Here is a 27088-nt window from a genome sequence, read left to right on the forward strand (position 1 = left end):
TCACTCTGTCTGTTACAGGTAACATTTTCATCTACATTATTTAATAAATTACTTTCAAGTGTTCAACATCTTATGGAAGTTGTGTGTGTGTATGTGTGTGTGTGTGTGTGTGTGTGTGTGTGTGTGTTGGTGGGTTCAGTCTAAAATGAAAACTTTTGTTCATTATTATTATTATTATTATTATTATTATTATTATTATTATTATTATTATTATTATTATCCTCATGATTATTCAGGTCTCCAGGTGCAGGTGAGCAAATTATTGGTCTACACGTCTTATGACTGGGCAGAGCTGAAGTGTCAGAGCAGTTGTCCTCTAACTGGTCATCCTTCCTACATCTGGTACAAGAATGGACAGAACATTCAGGGACAAACATCTGATTCTTATTCAGACTCCTTTGATCCTGAAGACAGCGTTTCCTGTGCTGTAAGAGGACATGAGGACTTCCCCTCTCCTTCAGTGTGTGAGTTTACTTACAGTCTTCCTCTGACATAACACCATCTAGTGGAGCCTTTAACCTTTTGTACTGTACCTTAACTTCATGTAACTCTGTGATATTTGAGGATTGTGCAGATTTGTATGAAAACCAAATCACTAATCAATGATCTCTTATTTCCTGACCTCACTGTAAAGTAAAGCTGTAAAATAAGAGATCACACTGGAAATTTAACAAAACATTTGTCAACATGTCCTTAGACTTTTGTCTTTATATGACAGTTTTCATTGTTAAAATGTGTTATTTAGTAATCATGACCTTTTAATTAAAAAATTAAAACACTTAACTGCTCCAGGTTTAAACTAATAAATGTTTTCTTCTGGTCCATCCACAAACGTGAGTGAAAAGAATGAAGTCATTAATTATGAGATATTAGCGTTAGAAGATCTGTCTGATCAAGTTTCTTTGTGGAAGTGATAATGTCAGAAAATATGGAGGAAATATTTAGTCATAATTCAAATTTAAAGTCTTGAAATATTGAAATATTTAAGCTTTCCATTTTAAATTTGACTTTTTACATTGAACTTTACAGTTTCAGTTTCCTTTTTCTTTCTTAAATTTAATTATGGCATGATTTTTCCTAGTAGAGTAGTAAAATAATAATGATTTTAATTTGATCTCGCTTCGTTTTCTCTTTGGACTTTCAATTTGAATTATGAATGAATATATCCTCCATAAGAAAATGTCACAGGAGGAAAAATCATGTCTGACACATTTTCATTATTTAATGCCCTCATGTATCTTATTAACCAGCAGAAGTCAAGAGTAGACATGACAGTGTCCAAACACACTGAACCCCAATCATTTCCTTGTTTACTTCACTGAGTCAGATACAAAGTGTCAAACTAGTATCCATGGTAACAGGACACCATGTTTCTAATTTAGAGGAAACTCAAGCTCCATCACCCACTTTCTGTTTCTGTTAACTATTGTCCACTTAAGTTATGTTCCACTGGGAAAATAAACTTGTCTTTAAATTAAATGTTGAAAGTGTTCACATAAGATAAGCTTTTTAGGCATTTTCTGACATTCTATATTTTAATTTAGTTCTTGTTAGACAGATGCACTGAAGTTATTAATTGTTATTATTGTGCTTCCCGATGTGCTCTGTGTTACAGTGATACAGGGTCAGTATGGCTTGGGAGTGACTTACACCTCTACTCAGATCTGTGCTGTTAAAGGATCAACAGTGAACATACCCTGCAGCTACACATACCCATCAGCTGTAGATTGCGTTACTACTACAGTTGAGCAGAGATTCTGGTTCATTCAACAGTTTGTGGATCTGACAACAGTCTCAGAGTATTCAGGTCGTGTGCAGTATCACTCTGAAAACAAGGACTGCACTCTGAGAATCTCAGACCTGAGAGAGAGAGACTCAGCTGTGTACAAGTTCAGGTTCATAACAAACCATTTAACAGGGAAATATACTGGTTCACCTGGAGTCACTCTGTTTGTTACAGGTAATTTTCGTCTACATTATTTAAGAAATTACTTTCAGGTATTCAACATCTTATGAAAGTTACTTCTATTTTGTGTGTGTGTGTGTGTGTGTGTATGTGTGTGTGTGTGTGTGTGTGTGTGTGTGTGTGTGTGTGTGTGTGTGTGTGTGTGTGTGTGTGTGTGTGTGTGTGGGTGGTTTGACAGTTCAGTCTAAAATTACGACTTCTGTTCCTTATTCACATATTCAGGTCTCCAGGTGCAGGTGAGCAGATTAGAGGTCTACGAGTCCTATAACCAGGCAGATCTGAAGTGTCAGAGCAGTTGTCCTCTACTTAGTCATCCTTCCTACATCTGGTACAAGAATGGACAGAACATTCAGGGACAAACATCTGATTCTTATTCAGCCTCCTTGGATCCTGCAGACAGCTTTTCCTGTGCTGTAAGAGGACATGAGGACTTCCCCTCTCCTTCAGTGTGTGAGTTTACTTACAGTCTTCCTCTGACATAACACCATCTAGTGGAGCCTTTAACCTTTTGTACTGTACCTTAACTTCATGTAACTGTGATATTTGAGGATTTATTTTGCAGATTTGTATGAAAACCAAATCACTAATCAATGATCTCTTATTTCCTGATCTCACTGTAAAGTGAAGCTGTAAAATAAGAGCTCACACTGGAAATGTAGCCACACAACATTTGTCAACATGTCCTGTGTCTGTTTAAAATATGTACCAGTGTCTTTATTTGACACTTTTCTTCGTTGAAATGTGTTATTCAGCAATCTTGACCCTTCATGTCAGATGGAAAACACGTCATGGGTAAAGGTTTTAACTTACATTTTTTTATTCTGGTCCATTCACAAAACATGACTGAAAAGAATGAATGTGTCCATTCAAGTTTCTTTGTGGAAATGATGATGTCAGAAAATGTCACAGGAGGAAAAATCATGTCTGACACATTTTCATTATTTAATGCCCTCATGTATCTTATTAACCAGCAGAGGTCATCAGTAGACATGACAGTGTCCAATCACACTGAACCTCAATCATTTCATTGTTTACTTCATTGAGTCAGTAACTGTGTCAAACTAGTATCCATGGTAACAGGACACCATAGTTTCTACAATCTGAGTTTCTAAAATAGAAGGAAGTGAAGTTTCACCACCCACTTTGTGTTTTTATGAACTAGTGTTGATTTAAATATTTTCCACTGTGAAAACAAATTCATCTTGGAATTAAATGTTAAATGTTAAATGTCTCTATGTCTCTATGTTTTCTCCTCCAGATGGTCCAAAGCTTCCCTCTGTATCAGTGAGTCCCTCTGCTGAGATAGTGGAGGGCAGTTCAGTGACTCTGACCTGTAGCAGTGATGCTAACCCAGCAGCTAACTACACCTGGTACAAGGAGAACCAAACACTGCTTCAAGGATCAGAAGGACGTTATCATTTCCCCTCCATCAGCTCTGAGGACAGAGGGAACTACTACTGCAAGTCTGAGAATCAGTTTGGACAGATCAAGTCATCGTCTCTGTCAGTAGATGTTCAGTGTAAGTACCAAACATCTGGAGAAAAGGAAATCTGGTGACCCAGCAGTAAGAGACATATGCCATGTAGCCACAGTGAACCTGGTTCATATGTTATTTCTTTGGTACAGAACTCTTATTAATAATCTCCAAAGAAGTGATGTGAATGTATGCCAACTGTGGTCTGTTTGTGTAGTTTGACAGACAGATTGCCCCAAAACATTTTTGTTCACAAAATACCTGCCCTTAATCCCAAATAACATGTGACAAAGCCATGGTAACATTTAATATACATCATTAACAGATGTGAATTACATGGGTCTCTCTAAATCTCCTCCAGATGGTCCAAAGCTTCCCTCTGTGTCAGTGAGTCCCTCTGCTGAGATAGTGGAGGGCAGTTCAGTGAATCTGACCTGTAGCAGTGATGCTAACCCAGCAGCTAACTACACCTGGTACAGGGAGAATGAAGACTCACCAAAAGCATCAGGACAGATCTTCACCATCACTGACTTCAGAGCTGAACACAGTGGGAATTATTACTGTGAAGCCCAGAACAGAAGAGGACGTCAGAACTCCACCTTACATCTGATTTTTGTAGCAGGTAAGTTTCTCCAATTTCACCTGCACAAAAACCTGTTTACTGCACCAGACCTGATTCACATGTTAATATACAGCAGCCCATAACTGGTAAAAAGGAATTAACATTCCCTGTGTGTATTTCCACACTGTTTTTCTGTAGCTGTGTTCAGGGAGGAACCTCCATCATGTCAGAGGTGGATGACACTGACTGACTGATTAACAGACAGTCTCACCTGGCAAAGTGATTCATCAATCTGATCCTACTAATGTGGTGTATCACATATCTGTCTATATTTCCAGGGAATTCAACAATGATAATGAATATCATCAGGCTGACTGTGGTGGTCCTGATGCTGATTCCTCTGCTGCTCCTGAGTCTGTGGGCGAGGTAAAACCAGAAAGATCCATCAGTTCAGTCAGCACTCTTTTATTTTCTTCAACTATCTTTCAGTTCCTTGAGATAAAGTATGATAAATGTCATACATTCTGTTGTTGTTGGACTCAATCCAGGAAGAAGAAAACTCTGAGCTCCACCACTGGACTACATGAACATGTAGAGATAGAGGTGAGTGAGAGTGAGTGACTAAGTGAGTGAGTGAGTGAGAGAGAGTATTGACATAACTTCCCCATCTATCACAGTTATAATAACTTGGCTCCTACATGCTCTGAAAACTAAAGAAGGGGTGACATAAATGTATGTTTAAAATACAACTTGCTGAGTAGAAACCAGTAATGTATTTGGCCATGACACAATATTTGCAAATATTTGACATTTAAATGTGAAATTTTGTTTTGATTAACTCTTAATATATGCAGGTTTCATGAATGAGGTCCTCATTTTGTCATCTCTCCCCATCAGTTAGACTCTTGTCCTGCGTATGAGAACATCTCAGACACTGCAGCACAGACAGAAGACCCAGAGGAGCAGGAAGACCTGGTGTGAAGTCCAGTCAGGTTAGAGCCTCCTGCATCAAATAAAACAGGCCCACTCCAGATTTACAGTCACAGTTCCATCCATAACTTTACACCAGTTTCATGTGATTTTCTGCAGATGCAGCTGAACCAGAGGCTGGACTCACCTGATGGAAACAAAGTAGTACGACATTGAAATATCCCTGAGGAGAGCGAGGCTGTGGAGGGTGAGGGGGAAGTGGATACATTTACCTTCAACTCCAGAAGATTTTATTGTCAGTTTTGAGTAGCAGCAGCAGGTAGGAGTCAGCAGCAGCATGTAGCACAACGTTTAGAAGAATGTGGTGTTGGCAGCTTGAACTGAATCATGTCGAGGTGTCAAACATGATTTATTGTTCAGATCAGCTGATGCTCAGGTGCTGTGTGACTTACTGATGTATATGAAAGCTTATTTTCTACTGTAAAGTTAGTTTTAGGCCATGTTATGCTTAAGGCTAGGAAGGATGCACTTCATTAAGCGATGAAAATGATTTGATTTTATATGTGTATCTTAGTTATTTAATTATTTGTACCTCATGAAGTTAATCTGAAATGTTGTTTGGGGTTGGAAGTGTTAAGGGGGAGAAAAAGAAAAGAAAAAACAAAAATGACGTGCAACATACATTTTGTATATCGTATTTTTTATTTTGGTTGCTGGTATCTTTGTTTTGCTTATTTTGCTCATTTCTGTTTTTATGTTAGTTTTGTCCCTTTTAGGCTATATGATATATATAGTATATTTATATAGCATGTGCTGTGTATATAATTAGGCACACTTGAATCTAAGGCGTAGGTCTAATTTTCCGTATCTTTTTTTAAAGTTAACTGGGCTGAGCCCTCTGTTGTGTTTTGATTACAATGATTGCATAGAAAGGAGCTCATGCCTTTGAGAGTGGAATATGCTTCAGTAACTAATGATTAACTGTGCTGTATGTAATGTAGCTATTTTGTTTTTGGACTTGATTTGCAAAGGAATGAAAAAAATTTAAAAACAAAAGAGTTAGTTATTTTATAGACATTAAGGATCAAAGTTGTTATGCAAAATGTATTTTTAAAATTATACATAATAAATAACTTTTCAAAAATCCTGAGCAGCCTCTGGGTTTGTACCTGTCCTGGTTGACAGAGTCAATAAAGTTGATTAAAATCAGAGACAGTGAACTGAAATCATCACATATTACTCCATGTACAGTTTAGATTTTCACACAGAAATCAAACATAGCAGTAAGGTCTGTTTGCTATTTATTTCAGGGGCCACCAGAGGAGTTTTGGAACCTTTAGTCAAATTAGACTTGACCCTCCTCTTGCCCGTAATAATTTTTCTATGATCCTCCATAATGTTCTGGAATGAAGGGTATGACCCTCCACCACCAATTTATCAATACCTTCTGTACTGGTTTGAACTTGGCAAAGTTACACAGATTACCACTGTTTCTTTACAGCCATGACATATGTGACTAAACCTCTGCATTCTGATCTGACGCATCCCACTCCTCTGTTATGGTGTGGTGGCCATTTCAGTAGATTTACTCACTAAAATTGTTGTGGAAACACAATAAGCATGGAAACTAAATGCACACTTCCTGCATTACTGCATTACTTCAAATACTAACTTACTCCTCTACTAAACTAGTATTCACGTGAAATAAAACAATAAAACATTGAGACCATTCAGCAAGGCACTCTGGGTAACATTCAACACAAAAAACTGGTTGCTATGGACTCGTCACTAGGCTTCCTCCACTTCCCCATTTAAACAAAGTGGAATAAACGTAAGTCCAAATCTACACAAAACCCGCCATAGGCGCCGATACCGTGGGTGCTCCGGAGCTAGAGCACCCACTGAAAATACTGAGGACCCATGTGTGTCAGACTGCCAGTAGGCAACATTAATTTAAAATGAATAACTATAATAACTAAATAATGTCATAGTGCGATTGGTTATGTTGGTGGCTGATTCTTAATTTCCCATGAAGCTGTTGTCAGTTCAACTTTTCATCTCCAATCCTATCTGTATTTGTGAGAAGTGGCGCTGTCCTGAGTTGAAAGATAGCCTACTTTACGGCTTTGTTATTGAGTTAATAGGTGTGTGTGTTCGTGTCGGCCGCTGTCCATTTCCTAAGGTTCTGAACGCAAACATTTTTTGACTTCTTTTTTTTTTTTTTTAAAGCGTGCGCCCGTGAGCACCCACGGAGGAAAACATAAATCGGCGCCTATGAAACCCGCAATCAATTAGTAGGATGACATCAAATGTGGCATTCAGGAAACCTTTATTGCAACATTGGCACAGTTAGATGTCCAGACATAGTGCAACAGTCATTTCCGTTTTTTACGTCCTGCTGCTCCATCGTCAGCCAGGAAATACTTTTTTTACTAAAGCAGTAGCCTACCTATATGAAATCAGATGTATTACCTACCACCATTTAGTTGTTTCGTGTTATTTAGCTAAGATATTTATAAAATATCTGGTCATGCAAGACGTTTTATTATTCCACTCATTTTTTAAACAATGCAATTATCCGTTTCAGCCACCAGGGGGGCAGCTCCCCCTGCCCCACAGCTAACTCATGGGTCAGACTCATCTGGTAGCGATGGAGTACCGAGACTAAGAGCTATATGGAAAAATATGCACCAAACAAGCCACTTTGAAATTTTGCTGTTTCTATGAATACAAAAGTTGGGTAACCCCCCCCTCTGGACTAAAAATTGTTGGATGACCCTTCCCTCAGCAAAGAATAAAAAGACATGACCCTCCCCTATTTTCCTCCGGTGGTCCATTCCATAAATAACGAACGGTCCCTAACCACAGGTTCCTGTTAGTCTTATGATGGACATGTGTTGTGATATTTAAACAAGCGAACCGTCAAAGGTGAAATAGAAGCCTCTTATTTACGAGACCGGTCTGAGAGACCTCCAGCTTACACGCGGGGTCTCTGAGCAGGAACTATCTGAAGCGTGCGTAGCGGCCCCGGCAGGCGCTAGCTGGCTGTCGCGTCACTTTATGGAGCTACTCAATTCCGAAAACTTTGAAGAAGCAAAATTGTCGAAAACGATTTTCGCAAGACTGCCTGTATTCCAAATCTAAAAAGTTCATTTCTCGCCTAAAACTTACTTAGAAGTTAATTTAGTGATGAATATAAGGGCGAAAATTGTTAAAATTGTCCTGTTGTTGGTCTGTCTATGTACCGGAAACGCCAATGGTTGAGGCACATGTGCACCACTTAAAAGTGTCCCCTGGAAACACTTCCGTTGTGGTGTGGGCTATTTGCATGTGTTGTCTTAATGTTGTGTGCTGTGGCCTCTCAGGGCCACCGTAGTTTTCCTCTTCTCTTTATGAATGCTCTTTTCTGGTGTCGGTGCGATGTTGGTGGTGAAACAGGTTTTCTAACAACAGGTCAATATTAGTTTCTTACTCTCTTTTTTGAAGTTTGTAAAACAACTAAACTGTATGGTGTTGTGGTGTGTGCTGTAAATTGGCTCTTCATGCATATTAATGATCAAAAGAGGAAGGAAATGTAGTCTTTACCAGCCTGATATCTGTCTTCTGCTTACTAAAAAAAAAAAAAAAAGAATTCTTAAAAAACCCCCCCTCTTTTTCTTCTGTAAGTAGAAACAGTTTATTGATTAGTTTATTGATACTGCATACCTCCTGTGTACATTATTTTATCTGCTGACATGTTTTATTGTCTCACACAGAGAGATGAGAGGAGCAGCTATGAGTTTAACTGCAGCAGCGAGTGGATTTGTTGTCTTCCTTCTCTCTGTGTCAGGTACTGTATATCTACAGTTATATTCAGTCTTTAAAAGAGGGATTCTGGGAAAATGTGGGACTGAAGGTCACATGTGGAAATAAGAGCAGCATGGTGGCTCAGTGGTTAGCACTCCTACCTGACAGCAAGAAGGTTCTGGGTTTGAACCCAGGTTGTCTCAGGCCTTTCTGTGTGGATCAGAGATGTGTGAAAGGCAAACTTCCAGAGTTGTTACAAATAGTAGTTTGGTGTACAATTGTGAAAACTCACCAGATGTTGTCAGTTGGATTTTAGGAGGATCTTCTCTTGTGTTGGCCAGCATCTTTGACTTTTGTATTTTGTATGAAGTAACTGTGTGCTAAGCACTTTTACATGCTGTAAACAGAGAATATTATGGCTTTTATTCAGAACTGTTCCCTCCTCACTCTGTGAATACATATTACAGTTTAATCTGATAGCTCGCTTTTATCACGCTGATGTTTTTGGAGGGATATTAGTCTCACAGTAAAGTCATCACATACCGTCTCAACTTCTCTTTATTGATCACACATCTGAGTGCAACCCTGCTAGTTCCTTCTCTACTCTCTGACTTCAGTGTTGTAATTTTCTTTTTAGTTTTCACACTCAGCATCAACCTGACCACAGAGTGAACAGAGAGGAAACTAACCAAGAAATGTACAGACTCATATACTTACTATTATCCCTGAAACTGTTTTATGTATATTAATATACATCAGCTCTTCAACTTTTAACATATTTAACTTTTCCTTTGTGTTTAGACTTCTCTTTGCCTGTTCATTCTAGTTTAATTCTGAAATAACTTGGAAACACATATGTTATGTATAATTCTGCTCTATCGTAGAAGAGTCTGTAAAATGTATTAGTTTTTTTTGTTGACATGTAAAAATGTATTTATATAGCGCTTTTCTGGTCTTAACTACTACTCAAAGTGCTTTTACATAGTACAGGAACCATTCACCATTCACACACGAGGCGGCCGTACAAGGTGCCACCTGCTCATCAGATAAACATCCACGCACATTTACAACTCAGGGTTCAGTGTCTTGCCCAAGGACACTACAGCACTTACTTTAAAAAATAAGTTAAATTAATAAATATTTTTGTTGCATCTCTTTTCGGTGTTGTAATTTGTAGACGGCCCTAAGCACTCGTCTGACAGCAGCAACAACAACAGCAGAGAGCAGAAGCCAGCAGGCAAGTGTTATTTACATAAACTTCTGGTGTACTTACAAACTTTCCAATCCATCCTTTTATGAGAGCATAACCTATTTGTACTACTTGTAGACGCTTTTTTCTTTTTTCGTGTATTTGGGTTATTAATGGGGTAATTTACGAGATACAAACGTGGGTCCGTTAGCCCTGCGCTAAGCTATTCAGCTGATAACGCTACTCTAGCTAACTCTCCCAATGTTAGACCCAGGTGAAAAAGCTTCGGGGGGGGTTTGGCTCGAGGTCATGGTGCAAAGGACCCTAGGGTGAATTACTCGGAACCATCACTTTAATGTTCAACATCTTGATGATAACATGAAAGTTATGTGCATGTGGGTGTGTGTTGACAGTTCAGTCTAAAATGAAGACTTATTTTTATTATTCAGGTGTCCAGGTGCAAGTGAGCAGATTCTACAAGTCCTCTAACAGGGCAGAGCTGAAGTGTCAGAGCAGTTGTCCTCTACCTGGTCATCCTTCCTACATCTGGTACAAGAATGAACAGAACATTCAGGGACAAACATCTGATTCTTATTCAGCCTACTTGGATCCTGCAGACAGCTTTTCCTGTGCTGTAAGAGGACATGAGGACTCCCTCTCTCCTTCAGTGTGTGAGTTTACTTACAGTCTTCCTCTGACATAACACCATCTAGTGGAGCCTTTAACCTTTTGTACTGCACCTTAACTGCATGTAACTCTGTGATATTTGGGGATTTATTTGGCAGATTTGTATGTAAACCAAATCACTAATCAAGTATCTCTTATTTCCTGACCTCACTGTAAAGTAAAGCTGTGAAATAAGAGCTCACACTGGAAATTTAGCCACACAACATTTATCAACATGTCCTGTGTCTGTTTAAAATATGTACTTGTGTCTATTTGACACTTTTCTTCGTTGAAATGTGTTATTCAGCAATCTTGACCCTCATGTCATGGGTAGGATTGGTTACCGTTTGGATTTTTACGATTCCGATGTCAAACCGGTACTTTTGAAACGATTCCGATTCCTAACCGATTCCTAAACCGATTCTTGAAAAACTGAAAAATGACATAAAAGAGGCTTTTTTTAATGGAGTTTTTTTTTTTAGGAGGCTGTCCCGCTTCCCCCACCACCAGGCTACAGGCTCTTGTCCTGAACGATAGACTAGCAGAGCAAGTGTAGGCTAATATCTTAACTAGCGATCCCGTGCAGTGAATGGTTAATATGCTTTTACGTCCCTTTTGGTGAGCCCAGAGGGAAAATATGCCATGCATTTACGGTAGCTAGCTAACGGTAGACTACAGAGAAAGTGTGATATTTTCCCGCTTCGAGCCGTGTATAAAAAAGCCGTCTATCAGCAGGGGATTGGAGAGTGCATGACCAAGAATAGCGCGGACACGCTGGCTCATAACGCGAAGGGCACGTGTGCCGCTCCTCGGCAGAAAAGGGAGAAAGAAAAGATTCTTCCGCTGTCCGAACGACAGAGGGAAAATATTTCAGTCGGAACCAAAATTTGCGTTTACGTTCTAACCGCAATACTATGTTTGTGTATGAATTGTGGAAACCGGGTTTTGGTACCCAACCCTAGTCATGGGTAAAGGTTTTAACTTACATTTTTTTATTGGGTGAGTCTATTTGCATCCTTGGCACAATTAGCAGTGCATGCTATTCGTACCCCGCCGGTGCACACAGCAATGTGTTCTATTAATACCCAGTCTGGTACAAATATCACTCGGCATATATTTCCACACAGTTATCCATACTACTCATGTATTACACCTTTTTGAATATTATCGTTGCAGTGTCCAATATTTCGCAAACTTCAGAGAGACGCTGATACATTACACACTTGCGTGGGCCGCGATATATAATTTTTTTGATTGATTGGTTCGCCCTGACATTCTTACCCTAATCATAACCAATCCCACTCCTCTTGCCTAAACCTAACCAACCCAACCAGAGCAAGCATATTCATGAGTCTTCCCCTACCACCCTGCAAAAAAAGAATTTGTGTTCGCGGGCTCTGACTTGTGCAATGGCATGTAAATTATCCAATCCAAATTGAAAAAATATGACATCACTCTAAGGGGAATCAAACTCCAGACTCCCAGACCAAAGCTCAGTGTTCTGACCACTCACCTAGCAGTTCTTGAGGAACATTGTACAACTGTTTACCACTTGGTGTCTTCAAGCCTTGGTTGCTAGGTAACCATACTTTATACAAAAAAATAGGTACTAACTAACAAACTAACGGTTGTATGCTTTCACTGAAGACAGAAAGCGAAACTGTAGAATCCATTTTCCACTAGAAATTCAATTGTTATAAACTTTAGAGACAAAACTTTCCTAATATGCCAGTTTCTGCGGTCATGGAAGATGAACGTTGGCCATGATTTCGGTGCACGCGAGCAACGTGTTTTTGTTGTTACGTCACAGGGTGTGAATAGGTCAGCTGTGTGGCCGAGGCTATTAGTACCGGGGGTGCAAATAGACACTCCGTTTTTTATTCTGCTCCATTCACAAAACATGACTGAAAAGAATGAATCTGTCCATTCAAGTTTCTTTGTGGAAGTGATGATGTCAGAAAATGTCACAGGAGGAAAAATCATGTCTGACACATTTTCATTATTTAATGTCCTCATGTATCTTATTAACCAGCAGAGGTCATCAGTAGACATGACAGTGTCCAAACACACTGAACCCCAATCATTTCCTTGTTTACTTCACTGAGTCAGTAACAAAGTGTCGAACTAGTATCCATGGTAACAGGACACCATAGTTTCTACAATCTGAGTTTCTATGGCTATGTTGAGATGGAAACAATCTGAAGAGAAAACGCAGAAGTGGCGTTGCGTTCTCACTTTTTATTCCGCGTTTAGACAACCGTTTTGGGGGGGAAATCTGCGTGCATATGGTGACGCAAAAGTGGTCAAAACTTGATGGAAATCTGATGTAGTATGCATGCCAGGCGGTTAGGTGGCACTGCCACACAACACCACCAAGGGCCGCCCCACGTATAGAACCTTCCTTCTACTTCTCTCCTTAGTGGTGCAAACCAAAACATGTCGGCGAACAACAAAAGCTTGTCTGGACAGACGAGGAGGTAGAGTTGCATGTTTGTCTGATGATGACCGGCACAGTCGGCCATGATGAAACACAACACAGCAACCCCGGGAGCACTACCAATATCCTGAGCCTCACAGCCCTTCAGCGCGCTTGAGAGGGCGAGGCAGCGGAGGCTGAAGCAGACCCCCTCTGCCCGTCTGCGCTTCGCCATTCGCTCTTCTTCTCTTCATCTGTTACATATAGTCATCGAACTATAACAACCTTATCCACATTGTCAAAATTAAATATTGAGCCATTACATTGAAAATATTTTAGAAAACAGGAGCTTATAATTTCTGTAGCCTACTCGGTAACAACAGACATGGACCTGGGAGCTTTTCGTCTCGCCTTCTCCATAACGCAGTCTTCAGACTTTTGCGCGTTTCACCCTTTAGACGGGAACGCGATGGTGGGAGCGTTTTTTAAGATTTCCACTCTGGAGGGTGGTTTCACTTTTTTGCGTTTTTAAGCCCCAAACACGCTGTCGCCGATAAACGAAAGGCACATCCGATAAAATATTTTTTTCCGTTTTCGTCATCGTGTAAACGGGGCCTAAAATAGAAGGAAGTAAAGTTTTACCACGAACTTTGTGTTTCTATGAACTAGTGTTGATTTAAATATCTTCCATTGTGAAAAAAATTCATCTTAGAATTAAATGTCTCTATGTCTCTGTTTTCTCCTCCAGATGGTCCAAAGCTTCCCTCTGTGTCAGTGAGTCCCTCTGCTGAGATAGTGGAGGGCAGTTCAGTGACTCTGACCTGTAGCAGTGATGCTAACCCAGCAGCTAACTACACCTGGTACAGGGAGAATGAAGACTCACCAAAAGCATCAGGACAGATCTTCACCATCACTGACTTCAGAGCTGAACACAGTGGGAATTATTACTGTGAAGCCCAGAACAGAAGAGGACGTCAGAACTCCACCTTACATCTGATTGTTGTAGCAGGTAAGTTTCTCCAATTTCACCTGCACAAACACCTGTTTACTGTACCAGACCTGATTCACATATTAATATGTAGCAACCCATAACTGGTTAAAAGAAAATAACATTCCCTGTGTACATTTCCACACTGTTATTCTGTAGCTGTGTTCAGGGAGGAACCTCCATCATGTCAGAGGTGGATGACACTGACTGACTGATGAACAGACAGTCTCACCTGGCAAAGTGATTCATCAATCTGATCCTACTAACGAGGTGTATCACATATCTGTCTATATTTCCAGGGAGTTCAACAATGATAATGAATATCATCAGGCTGACTGCGGTGGTCCTGATGCTGAATCCTCTGCTGCTCCTGAGTCTGTGGGCGAGGTAAAACCAGAAACATCCATCAGTTCAGTCACCGCTCTTTTATTTTCTTCAAATATCTTTCAGTTAGTTTAGATTAAGTATGACAAATGTCATACATTCTGTATTTGTTGTTGTTGGACTCAATCCAGGAAGAAGAAAACTCTGAGCTCCACCACTGGACTACATGAACCTGTAGAGATAGAGGTGAGTTAGAGTGAGTGACTAAGTGAGTGAGTGAGAGAGAGTATTGATGTAATGAGTAATGTATTTGGCCATGACACAATATTTGCAAATAATTTACATTTAAATGTGACATTTTGTTTTGATTAATTCTTAGTATATGCAGTTTTCATGAACGAGGTCCTCATTTTGTCGTCTCTCCCCATCAGTTAGACTCTTGTCCTGAGTATGAGAACATCTCAGACACTGCAGCACAGACAGAAGACCCAGAGGAGCAGGAAGACCTGATGTGAAGTCCAGTCAGGTTAGAGCCTCCTGCATCAAATAAAACAGGCCCACTCCAGATTTACAGTCACAGTTCCATCCATAACTTTACACCAGTTTCATGTGATTTTCTACAGATGCAGCTGAACCAGAGGCGGGACTCACCTGATGGAAACAAAGTAGTACGACATTGAAATATAGGAGGAGATATATATATAGGAGAGCGAGGCTGTGGAGGGTGTGGGGGAAGTGGATACATTTACCTTCAACTCCAGAAGATTTTATTGTCAGTTTTGAGTAGCAGCAGCAGGTAGGAGTCAGCAGCAGCATGTAGCACGACGTTTAGAAGAATGTGGTGTTGGCAGCTTGAACTGAATCATGTCGAGGTGTCAAACATGATTTATTGTTCAGATCAGCTGATGCTCAGGTGCTGTGTGACTTACTGATGCATATGCAAGCTTATTTTCTACTGTAGAGTTAGTTTTAGTCCATGTTATGCTTAAGGATACGAAGGATGCACTTCATTTAGCAATGAAAATAATTTGATTTTGTATGTGTATCTTAAAAATGTAATTATTTATACCTTATAAAGTTCATCTGAAAATGTTTTTTGGGGTTGGGTTAAGGGGGAGAAAAAGAAAAGAAAAAACTAAAATTACATTTTGTATAATATCTTATTTTTTATTTTGGTTACTGGCGTTTTAGTTTTTCTTATTTTGCTCATTTTTTTTTTGTTTGTTAGTTTTGTCCCTTTTAGGCTATATGCTATATATAGTATATTTATATAGCATGTGCTGTGTATATAATTAGGCCCACTTCAATCTAAGGTGTAGGTCTAATTTTCCATATCTTTTTTAAAGTTAACTGAACTGAGCCCTGTGTTGTGTTTTGATTACAATGATTGCATAGAAAGGAGCTCATGCCTTTGAGAGTGGAATATGCTTCAGTAACTAATGATTAACTGTGCTGTATGTAATGTATTTTGTTTTTGGACTTGATTTGCAAATAAATGAAAAAAAATTTCCTAAAAAAGAGTTTGTTATTTTATAACATCAAGGATCAAAGTTGTTATGCAAAATGTATTTTTGAAATTCTACATAAGAAATACATTTTCAAAACTCCTGAGCAGCCTCTGGGTTTGTACCTGTCCTGGTTGACAGAGCCAATAAAGTTGGTTCAATTCAGAGACAGTGAACTGAAATCATCACATATTACTCCATGTACAGTTTAGATTTTCATATAGAAATCAAACATTAACCTGACTCCGCCAGATGGATTGCTTCGCATTTGCTTGGCATATCCATCTGGGAACTTTACGTTGGAGAACTTTTGGGAAGGGGCGAAAATACTGGTTAGCTGATTGGATGAACCATCTGTCTATCACCTATGTTGGTGATAGACGGGCCAAATCAACCAATCAGATCCACGAAGCGTATGAAAATACAACCACAAGCCCACCCCTGCTGCTGCAGGCAAAGCATAGCTCGTTAGCTCCTGCAAGCAAGCAACATGTCAGTAAAGGATATTTGCCGTTTGTGTAACGAGAATTTAGGAATAAAAGGGACCCTTTCAGGTTCCTGGACCATATTCCAAAAGAAGGATCCAAGAGAAAAAAAGCATTAGCGAGTGGCTAACAGAATTGGGGCTACCGCTGTCTGAAAATACTGGTTAGCTGATTGGATAAACCATCTGTCTATCACCACCTAACCCACCTCAAAACCAACGCTGATTGGCCCGGTCGTTTGGCAAACGGCTCCAAATTTTCTCTATCTCAAGATGCCAGACTGATCTGCGAGTGGAAAACTGGAGCTCGCGAGATCAGGACGGTCTCACGAGGCTAATCAAACATAGCAGTAAGGGACTGTTCGCTATTTATTTCAGGGGCCACCAGAGAAGTATTGGGACCTTCAGTCAAATTAGACTTGACCCTCTCCACTTGCCAATAATAATTTTTCTATGACGCTCCAAAACAATTTGGAAAAACAGGCATTACCCTCTCTCAACATTTTATCAACAACTTCTGTACTGGCTTGCACTTCGCAAAGATATACAGACTACCACTGTTTCATCACAACCATGACATACATGTCTAAACCTCTGCATTCTGATCTTACACATCCCACTCCTCTGTTATGGTGTGGTGGCCATTTCAGTATATTTACTCACTAACGTTGTTGTGGAAACACAATAAGCATGGAAACTAAATGCACACTTCCTGCATTACTGCATTACTTCAAATACTTAGTTACTCCTCTAGTAAACTAGTATTCACATGAAATAAAACAATAAAATATTGAGACCATTCAGCAAGGCACTCTGGGTAACATTCAACACACAAACTGGTTACTATGGACTCATCACTAGGCTCCACTTCGCCGTTCAAACAAAGTGGAATAAACGTAATTCCAAATCTACACAAAACCTGCAATCAAGTAGTAAGCTGACATCAAATGTGGCATTTAGGAAACCTTTATTGCAACTTTGGCAGGGTAAGATGTCCAGACATATTGCAACAGTTATTTTCGTTTTTTGCGTCCTGCTGTTCCATCGTCAGTTTTTTTCACTAAATCAGTATATGAAATCAGATGTATTACCTACCACGATTTAGTTGTTTTGTGTTATTTAAGATATTTATAAAATATCTGGTCATGCCAGATGTAATTATTCCATTCATTTTTTAAACAATGCAATTATCCGTTTCAGCCACCAGGGGCACAGTGCTCCCCCTTCCCCACAGCAAACTCATGGGTCAGACCCATCTGGTAGAGAAGGAGGGCTGAGACTGAGAGCTACATGGAAAGATATGCACCAAACAAGCTACTTTGAAATTTTGCTGTTTCTATGAATACAAAAGGTGGGACGGTGAACGGTCCCTAAACCCAGTAAGAGCTTCCTACATGTTACATTTCCAAGTGTTCCTGTGTGATTCAAATAAACAGCTTCTATAACAAGTGAAGGAGCTGTTGGACAACTCTGTGAAACATTAGTGGGCAAAAAGATTTATGTATAAATGTGAAGCCTTTTCAGAATAAAAGTCCATAGTAATAGTACAACTCTCTAATTATGAGCCTTTGTTCAACTAAAACAAGTTGATTTAAAGACTTTGTTATTGTTATGAAAGATGTCAGTCACCAATGTGAACTATTTGTCATGAATCCCCGGCCGTGACACTTGTGAGTGATTGTGTTTGTGTTGTTTGTCTTTATGTGTAGTATGCTTGGGTGTGGTCAGTCTATTCTGTGTGTGTGCGTCTCCCTCTATCTCTCCTCTGGCAGTGGGTTTGGGGGGGCGTACCTGGCCTGGGCCTTCTACACACCTGGCGCTGATCCAATCACCAAACCTGAACCTCATCCACTCATCGAAAGCAGTACTTAGGAACAGCCAGACATCCAGTCCCCGCTGGATAGTTATGATGTAAAAATGATGATCAAAAAAAAGTATGAACTAAATACCAAATCTAATGTATATAGCACATTTGTCATAATTTAAACAAGTCTCCTGGTTAGGGTTAGGGTTAGGGTCTCCCCCTTGCCTCTGCCTGCTGCGCTGTGGCCGTGTGTGTGTGTGTGTGTGTGTGTGCGTGCGCGTGCGTGCGTGTGTGTGTGCATAGGCGCCGATTTATGTTTTCCTCCGTGGGTGCTCATGGGTAGTGATGGTCAAATGGAGCTTCGCGAACCAGTGTCTTTACTTTCTGAGCTCACTAGATGGCGCTCTCTGTTCAAAGAAAAAGGTTAAATGAATGGCAATTCAATGGGTTTTCAAACCCTTTGATGAACAGAGAGCGCCATCTAGTGAGCTCAGAAAGTAAAGACACTGGTTCGCGAAGCTTCATTTGACCATCACTACTCATGGGCACACGGCCTTTAAAAAAAAAAAAAGTAGTCAATAATTGTTCGCATTTTAGAACGTTAGGAAATGGACAGCGGCTTAACTCGATAATAAAGCTGTAAAGTAGGTTTCAACTCAGGACAGCGCCACTTCTCACAAATAGATAGGATTGGAGATGAAAAGTTGAACTGACATGTAACCGCGATCAGTTTCGTGAGAAATTAAGAATCAATGCCACCAACATAACCAATCACACTATGACAGACGCTCCACTTAGCACCAACTGCAATGTTTAATTTGAAATGAATGTAGCCCACTGGCAGTCCGGCACACGTAGGGTGCTCAGTATTTTATTATTATGTATCGGCGCCTGTGTGTGTGGGTGTGACGTCCGGCCAGCGAGGTTGTTAAGCCTGCAAGCACTTATGGAGTTTAACTCTGAAAATGCAGCTAAGGGACTGTTCAATATTTATTTAAGGGGCTGCCACACGAGTTTTGGGACATTCAGTCAAAGTAGACATGACCCTGCCCTCCCCAGTAATAAGTCTTGTAGGACTCTCCAAAATAAGTTGGAAAAAAGGCATGCTTCTCCCCCAATAATTTATCACTACTTCCTACACTGAGTTGTGCTGGGCAACAATGAACAGATTACTATTGCTTTTCTACAGTTATGACATGTGTGACTAAACCTCTGCATTCTGATCTGACGCATCCCACTCCTCTGTTATGGTGTGGTGGCCATTTCAGTAGATTTACTCACTAACATTGTTGTGGAAACACAATAAGCATGGAAACTAAATGCACACTTCCTGCATTATTGCATTACTTCAAATACTAAGTTACTCCTCTAGTAAACTAGTATTCACATGAAGTAAAACAATAAAACATTGAGACCATTCAGCAAGGTATTCTGGGTAACATTCAACACACAAACTGCTTGCTATGGACTCGTCACTAGGCTTCCTCCACTTTGCCATCTAAACAAAGTGGAATAAACGTAAGTCCAAATCTACACAAAACCCGCCATAGGCGCCGAAATACTGAGCACCCATGTGTGTCAGACTGCCAGTAGGCAACATTAATTTAAAATGAATAACTATAATAACTAATAACTAATAATGTCATAGTGCGATTGGTTATGTTGGTGGCATTGGTTCTTAATTTCCCATGAAGCTGATGTCAGTTCAACTTTTCATCTCCAATCCTATCTGTATTTGTGAGAAGTGGTGCTGTCCTGAGTTGAAAGATAGCCTACTTTATGGCTTTGTTATTGAGTTAATAGGTGTGCGTGTTCGTGTCGGCCGCTGTCCATTTCCTAAGGACTTCTTTTTTTTTTTTAAAGAGCGTGCGCCCGTGAGCACACACGGTGGAAAACATAAATCGGCGCCTATGAAACCTGCAATCAATTAGTAAGCTGACATCAAATGTGGCATTTAGGAAACCTTTATTGCAACCTTGGCACGGTAAGATGTCCAGACATTTTCGTTTTTTTACGTCCTGCTGCTCCATCGTCAGCCAGGAAATACTTTTTTTACTAAAGCAGTAGCCTACCTATATGAAATCAGATCTATTACCTACCACCATTTAGTTGTTTCGTGTTATTTAGCTAAGATATTTATAAAATATCTGGTCATGCCAGACATTTTATTATTCCACTCATTTTTTAAACAATGCAATTATCCATTTCAGCCACCAGGGGGGCAGCTCCCCCTGCCCCACAGCAAACTCATGGGTCAGACCCATCTGGTAGCGAAGGAGGACCGAGACTAAGATACATACATGGAAAAATATGCACCAAACAAGCCACTTTGAAATTTTGCTGTTTCTATGAATACAAAAGTTGGGTAACCCCCCCCTCTGGACTAAAAATTGTTGGATGACCCTTCCCTCAGCAAAGAATAAAAAGACATGACCCTCCCCTATTTTCCTCCGGTGGTCCATTCCATAAATAACAAACGGTCCCTAACCACAGGTTCCTGTTAGTCTTATGATGGACATGTGTTGTGATATTTAAACAAGCGAACCGTCAAAGGTGAAATAGAAGCCTCTTATTTACGAGACCGGTCTGAGAGACCTCCAGCTTACAGCGGGGTCTCTGAGCAGGACTGTCTGAGCGACGAGCTAGCGGCCCCGGCAGACGCTAGCTGGCTGTCGCGTCACTTTATGGAGCTACTCAATTCCGAAAACTTTGAAGCAAATTGTCAATTTGGCAACGATTTTCGCAAGACTGCCTGTATTCCAAATCTAAAAAGTTCATTTCTCGCCTAAAACTTACTTAGAAGTGAATTTAGTGATGAATATAATGGCGAAAATTGTTAAAATTGTCCTGTTGTTGGTCTGTCTATGTACCGGAAACGCCAATGGTTGAGGCACGCGTGCACCACTTAAAAGTGTCCCCTGGAAACACTTCCGTTGTGGTGTGGGCTATTTGCATGTGTTGTCTTATTGTTGTGTGCTGTGGTTTATTTGCATGTGTTGTCTTATTGTTGTGTGCTGTGGCCTCTCAGGGCCACCGTAGTTTTCCTCTTCTCTTTATGAATGCTCTTTTCTGGTGTCGGTGCGATGTTGGTGGTGAAACAGGTGAAATTTTTAAATTTTTTTTTTTAAAAAACTCTTTTTTTGAAGTTTGTAAAACAACAAAACTGTATGGTGTTGTGGTGTGTGCTGTAAATTGTCTCTTCATGCATATTAATGATCAAAAGAGGAAGGAAATGTAGTCTTTATCAGCCTGATATCTGTCTTCTGCTTACTGACAACAGAGGAGAGGCATCTTTAAAGACGACGTCCGTCTTCATTGTAAGTAGAAACAGTTTATTGATTAGTTTATTGATACTGCATACCTCCTGTGTACATTATTTTATCTGCTGACATGTTTTATTGTCTCACACAGAGAGATGAGAGGAGCAGCTATGAGTTTAACTGCAGCAGCGAGTGGATTTGTTGTCTTCCTTCTCTCTGTGTCAGGTACTGTATATCTACAGTTATATTCAGTCTTTAAAAGAGGGATTCTGGGAAAATGTGGGACTGAAGGTCACATGTGGAAATAAGAGCAGCATGGTGGCTCAGTGGTTAGCACTCCTACCTAACAGCAAGAAGGTTCTGGGTTTGAACCCAGGTCGTCTCAGGCCTTTCTGTGTGGATCAGAGATGTGTGAAAGGCAAACTTCCAGAGTTGTTACAAATAGTAGTTTGGTGTACAATTGTGGAAACTCACCAGATGTTGTCAGTTGGATTTTAGGAGGATCTTCTCTTGTGTTGGCCAGCATCTTTGACTTTTGTATTTTGTATGAAGTAACTGTGTGCTAAGCACTTTTACATGCTGTAAACAGAGAATATTGTGGCTTTTATTCAGAACTGTTCCCTCCTCACTCTGTGAATACATATTACAGTTTAATCTGATAGCTCGCTTTTATCACGCTGATGTTTTTGGAGGGATATTAGTCTCACAGTAAAGTCATCACATACCGTCTCAACTTCTCTTTATTGATCACACATCTGAGTGCAACCCTGCTAGTTCCTTCTGTACGCTCTGACTTCAGTGTTGTAATTTTCTTTTTAGTTTTCACACTCAGCATCAACCTGACCACAGAGTGAACAGAGAGGAAACTAACCTAGAAATGTACTCTAAAAGACACTATTATCCGTAATACATTATTATTCATTCATATGCATGGTAACCCTGGTTTAATTCAGAAATATCTTTAAAAACCTATTAGTGTTTAATCTGTTCTAAAGATGACCCTGGTTATAGAAACGACAGCTCACTTTTATAACTGTGAAGTTTTTTTGGAGGCATCACAGTAAAGTTGTCACATACCGCATTAACTTCTCTTTATTGATTACACATCTGAGCCCAAGAGCAGACAGCTGTCGGCTATCAGAGCAGAGAATACATCAGCAGTTTATTTGTTAAGTGGTAGTAAATGTACAGTGTAGGCAGGGGCGGTTCTACATTGAATGACGCCCCGGGCGAGACCCCCTCCGAGCGGTCTAAGGTTCACAATCTCTACCTCCAACATTGCCAAAAGACACAATATAAAATACGTATTCGAAATAGCACAAATCCTTCATCACACGATATGTGAAAACACACTAAAGAGAATGTAATTATTACAACATAGCACTAAGAACAGAAAACCCAACCTACAACTAAAACCTGAATTTTCTGGCCTTCCTTGATGCAAAATCATCAATGATGTCATTGTATGAAATCTGCTTGGCCCACCACATATGATCACTGACTGACAGATTTTTATTGACCCCAAAAAAATGGGAAATAATTTAAAATATGTACAAGTTGGGAATAAAACTGTACAACTGTTTAACTAGTATTGGTAAAGCTGTACCCGTCCTTGCTCTCCCCTGAATATGTATTCCAACTCCTACTCCTAAAACTTCTAACGCCATGTAATGAGTAATCAAGAATCAAAGAGAGTTGACACATTAAATACTTCAACAACCATTTATTAATACACTAAAACTGTATACTCCTAATGAATCATAAAACAAGCTATATATATATATATATATATATTATTTCAAGAGGCCCTGTGCTTTAATTTGAAGAGGTCTATCATGAGAATTTGTCTGTCAAGGCAGATACAAAAGCTACAATTCTCGTTAAGAAAGTTTGCATGATGTGCAACCTTTATATACGCTACTAATGCAATCATACAGTAAAGCATGCCTACCTCTTTTATTGTAGTGTTGTCATCAACAGTTTGTCCACCACTCAGTTTTATCAAGGGCCAAAGTGTTTTAAGGGGAGTTGTGCTTACCGCAGGTTTTACCCTCACTCCCTCATCTCTGTCCATCTCCTCCTGAGTCTCCTCCCTACTGTGAGCTGATGAAGGTCCTGCTACTAAACATGTCTTTTCGCTTTTTTCTTTTATTTGAGCCGCTTGGGTAACTTTGTTTCATTTTGGCGTTTAGACCATTGACATAAAAGAAAGTTTTAGACTCAACTTGCTCCGTCTCTGTGTAGGCTACTTCCTACTTCTCCTGTGACTTTGTGTTTATCTTTTGCGCCGCGGCGCACTGTAACGGACTAGTCCATTTCATTGTGAAAGTAGGGGGTGTTGACCTCTCTCAGCAAGCAGGGCGCCTGCAGCTGCTGGGGGCGCTGATCTGCCAATTCCCCACACAGTGAAATTATAGAAAACAGAAAAACGCTTTGCGGCGCAGATGATTTTTTTTAATTATTATTAAGTTCTCGTGCCGCCCCCCATGTGACATGAAAAAATGCCGCCCCGGGTGGCTGCCCGGTTCGCCCGTACCAAAAATCGCCACTGAGTGTATGTTTCAGTTTGTCTCTGAATAAATGCTCCAGAAAGAAAGTTCCCGTGTCTTGCTTCTCAACATCACAACAAAACAAAAAGAGCCGTGGCAGTAGGGAGAGCAGCAGTCAGTTGGAAAAACTCTGACACAGAGAGAGGATACGAGAAGAATGGGAAGCCCGTCTACAAACCAATCAGTTATAAGTATCTGGAGACTCAGCTCACGTATGTGATGATGGCAGGACCTAGTTTTGTCATGTTTAGATCTTGTGCGCTTCCATAACTGCAGTGTGAAACCAAAACTTACCCAATCAAATGTATACAATGTTACAAAAACATGAACCTTGGTCCGGATCTTGGTTCAGACTTTCAGGTGTGAGTCCAAATGGTTCCACTTTACTTGAGGTTATGGATATTATTCATGACACCGTCATATAAGCATTTGATGATGAAATCAAACTTCATGACAGGTTCAAATGGTTTCACTTTACTTGAGGTCAAGGAAAAATATTCATGACACAATTATAATGTTCTCATGACAGCCAATGTAAAAACCACCTCTTAATGACATTTTAATGTAATGTTAATACATTAAACTAAATAGTTCATTAAAGTTTGATAATTGGGCCTGTCATGACTAGGGTTGGGTACCGAAACTAACGCAAATGATAGTATTCGGACCGGATTAGAACACAAATTTCGGTTCCGACTGAAATATTTTCCCTCTGTCGCTCCGGACAGCGGCAGACTCTTTTTTTTTGTCTCCCTTATCTGCCGAGTGGCGCACGTGCCCGCTCGCGGTGTGAAGCGCGTGTCCGCGCTATTCTTGGTCATGCACACAATCCCTGCTGATAGATGGCTTTTTATACACGCTCCGAAACGGACGTAAAAATATCACACTTTCTCTGTAGTCTACCGTTAGCTAGCTACCATAAATGTAGGCTACTTTTAAAATGGCATATTTTCCCTCTGGGCTCACCAAAATGGACGTAAAAGCATATTAACCATTCACTGCACGGGATCGCTAGTAAACATATTACACTTGCTCAGCTAGTCTGTCGTTCAGGACAAGAGCCTGTAGCCTGGTGGTGGGGGAGGCAGGACAGACTCCCCAAATTGTCTGGCCTTTCAAACTCCTACCTGGGTGTACAGACCTCTTGGACACCATCTGAGAGAGTTTTCTCCTGAGCAGGACATACCATAAGTCAGGAGAGGTGTCCTATCTTGCCAGAGAACAACATTTATTTTGTTGCTACTTGTTAATAGTGTAACTGTTATTTGTTAAATTATTGTAGTTGTATGTTAGGTGACTTAGGTTTACTTATTATATATTTAGGTACTTTAAAATGTTAATATATTGTTAAATTTAAATAATTTTCAAAAAAAAAAAACTCCATAAAAAAGCCCTTCTTTTATGTCATTTTTCAGTTTTTCAAGAATCGGTTTAGAATCGGTTAGGAATCGGAATCGTTTTAAAAGTACCGGTTCGGCATCGGAATCGTAAAAATCCAAACGGTACCCAACCCTAGTCATGACATATTTTATGACAGGTTATGTTGTCTAGGTTAATGTCAAGTTTACACAGAGATTGTTGTCTTCGCTAAAGTCAAGTTGTCATGAAAAAGACATCTCGGCTAACTTTGCATTAAAACTGTCATAATTTAATAGCCTGGGTAAACCCTGACGAACTTCCGGCAAATTTGAGATTTGCTCTGCAAGTCAGTCTGGCCAAGAGCCCATTCAAGCCCATTTCCAATTTCTCCAAATCGAGGCACCAATCACAACCGTTGACGCAGGCTTTACACGATGACGATAGCGCAGCCACGGCAAGCAGCTTCTTGATTCAACATGACGGCCACCGAACCCGTTGATGCCGCTGTCGCTGCAATGTCGCCCGGATCCTTGGTCTGATTGGTTGAAAGACTGTCCAATTGCGCCCAGAGGCATTTGAGCGGTGTCCGTTGGTGACGCCCCTTTGGAAATGCGCTGTGAATGAACCTTCCCCAGACCCACTCTCAGTTACAACTGAGAGTGGGTCTGGTGTCAACCAGGCTAATAATTTACCGAATGACACTTAATAACAGTCATGAACACTCAAAATGAATCCGTCATGTTCATGAAAGGTGTCATGTCATAATAATGACAGTGTCATGTCAGTCTTATGAACACTCCTTCAAATAAAGTGTTACCTACACGAGAGCAGCCTTCCTGGAAGCTGTGCAGCTGAAGGAGTTTCTAACTCCGCCCAAACAGCTGACCAAGTCATGTGACGCTTCAGAGGAAAGGACGTCTCATCTCTCTAGAACACATTTGCTTGTTGCCTCTCTCCTCCGATGATTTCCTCCTCGGTGGGAGGGACTAAGACGGAAGGAAGGGAGGCAAGTGGAGGCTTCAAGGAGGCAATTTAAGTGCTATGGGACGTACCCCTGGTCTTATCTGCTTTTGGGTTTTACTACAGCAAAGCTGACACTACTGACACTTCCTGATCTTAATCTGAACCTCTAATGCTTAATAAATTACATGTCCAGGATAAAAGAGTTTCACTCATAAAATGTGAAAATAAAGAACCAAAAGTGAATTTAAATGTGAGTGAACAATGAGGGATGGATGGTAAAATGTCTCAGGGTCCTGATTCAGTATCTGTGTGTGGCCCATTCAGGCTCCATCACTCTGAGCGCTCCCTCCACTGTCTGCTTTGAAGGCTGACTCCACCCAAACTACAAAGAGACACATTTTCTCCTTTACCTCCTGTGGTATCTAGCCATGCAGGTTTCTGTTTTATTTGGCTGCATGCTGGGAGTTCTGAATGTTTTTTTCAAATGTTAGGCCAAGGAGGTTATGTTTTTGACTCAGTTTGTCTGTATGTCTGTTTGTTCCTTCCTTCCTTTTTCTGTCTGTCAACAGAATGACAGAAAATGTACTGGCCCCATTTTCATGAAACCTGGTGAAAGGGTGTAGATCGGCCCAAAGAAGAATGTAACTGCCTCATGGTTCACAGGTCAAATACATTCCTGTTCCATCACTACACCTGCAGACTGTGTGACATCCTGAATCAGTGCACATAGAGATGCACTGTCTGTCTGTTTTTCTCTTCTCTTTATGAATGCTCTTTTCTGGTGTCGGTGGGATGTTGGTGGTGAAACAGGTTTTCTAACAACAGGTCAATATTAGTTTCTTACTCTCTTTTTTTAAGTTTAT

General features: G+C 40.3%; 1 protein-coding gene across 1 annotated transcript in view; it reads left to right on the top strand.

The window, feature by feature from the left end:
• LOC120559244 overlaps nt 1–27088 on the top strand; it is a 138716-nt gene that overhangs the window by 65393 nt on the left and 46235 nt on the right. The window lies entirely within an intron of this gene.

This window comes from Perca fluviatilis, chromosome 1 (assembly GCF_010015445.1).
Source record: "Perca fluviatilis chromosome 1, GENO_Pfluv_1.0, whole genome shotgun sequence".
Classification (NCBI taxonomy): Eukaryota; Metazoa; Chordata; class Actinopteri; order Perciformes; family Percidae; genus Perca; species Perca fluviatilis.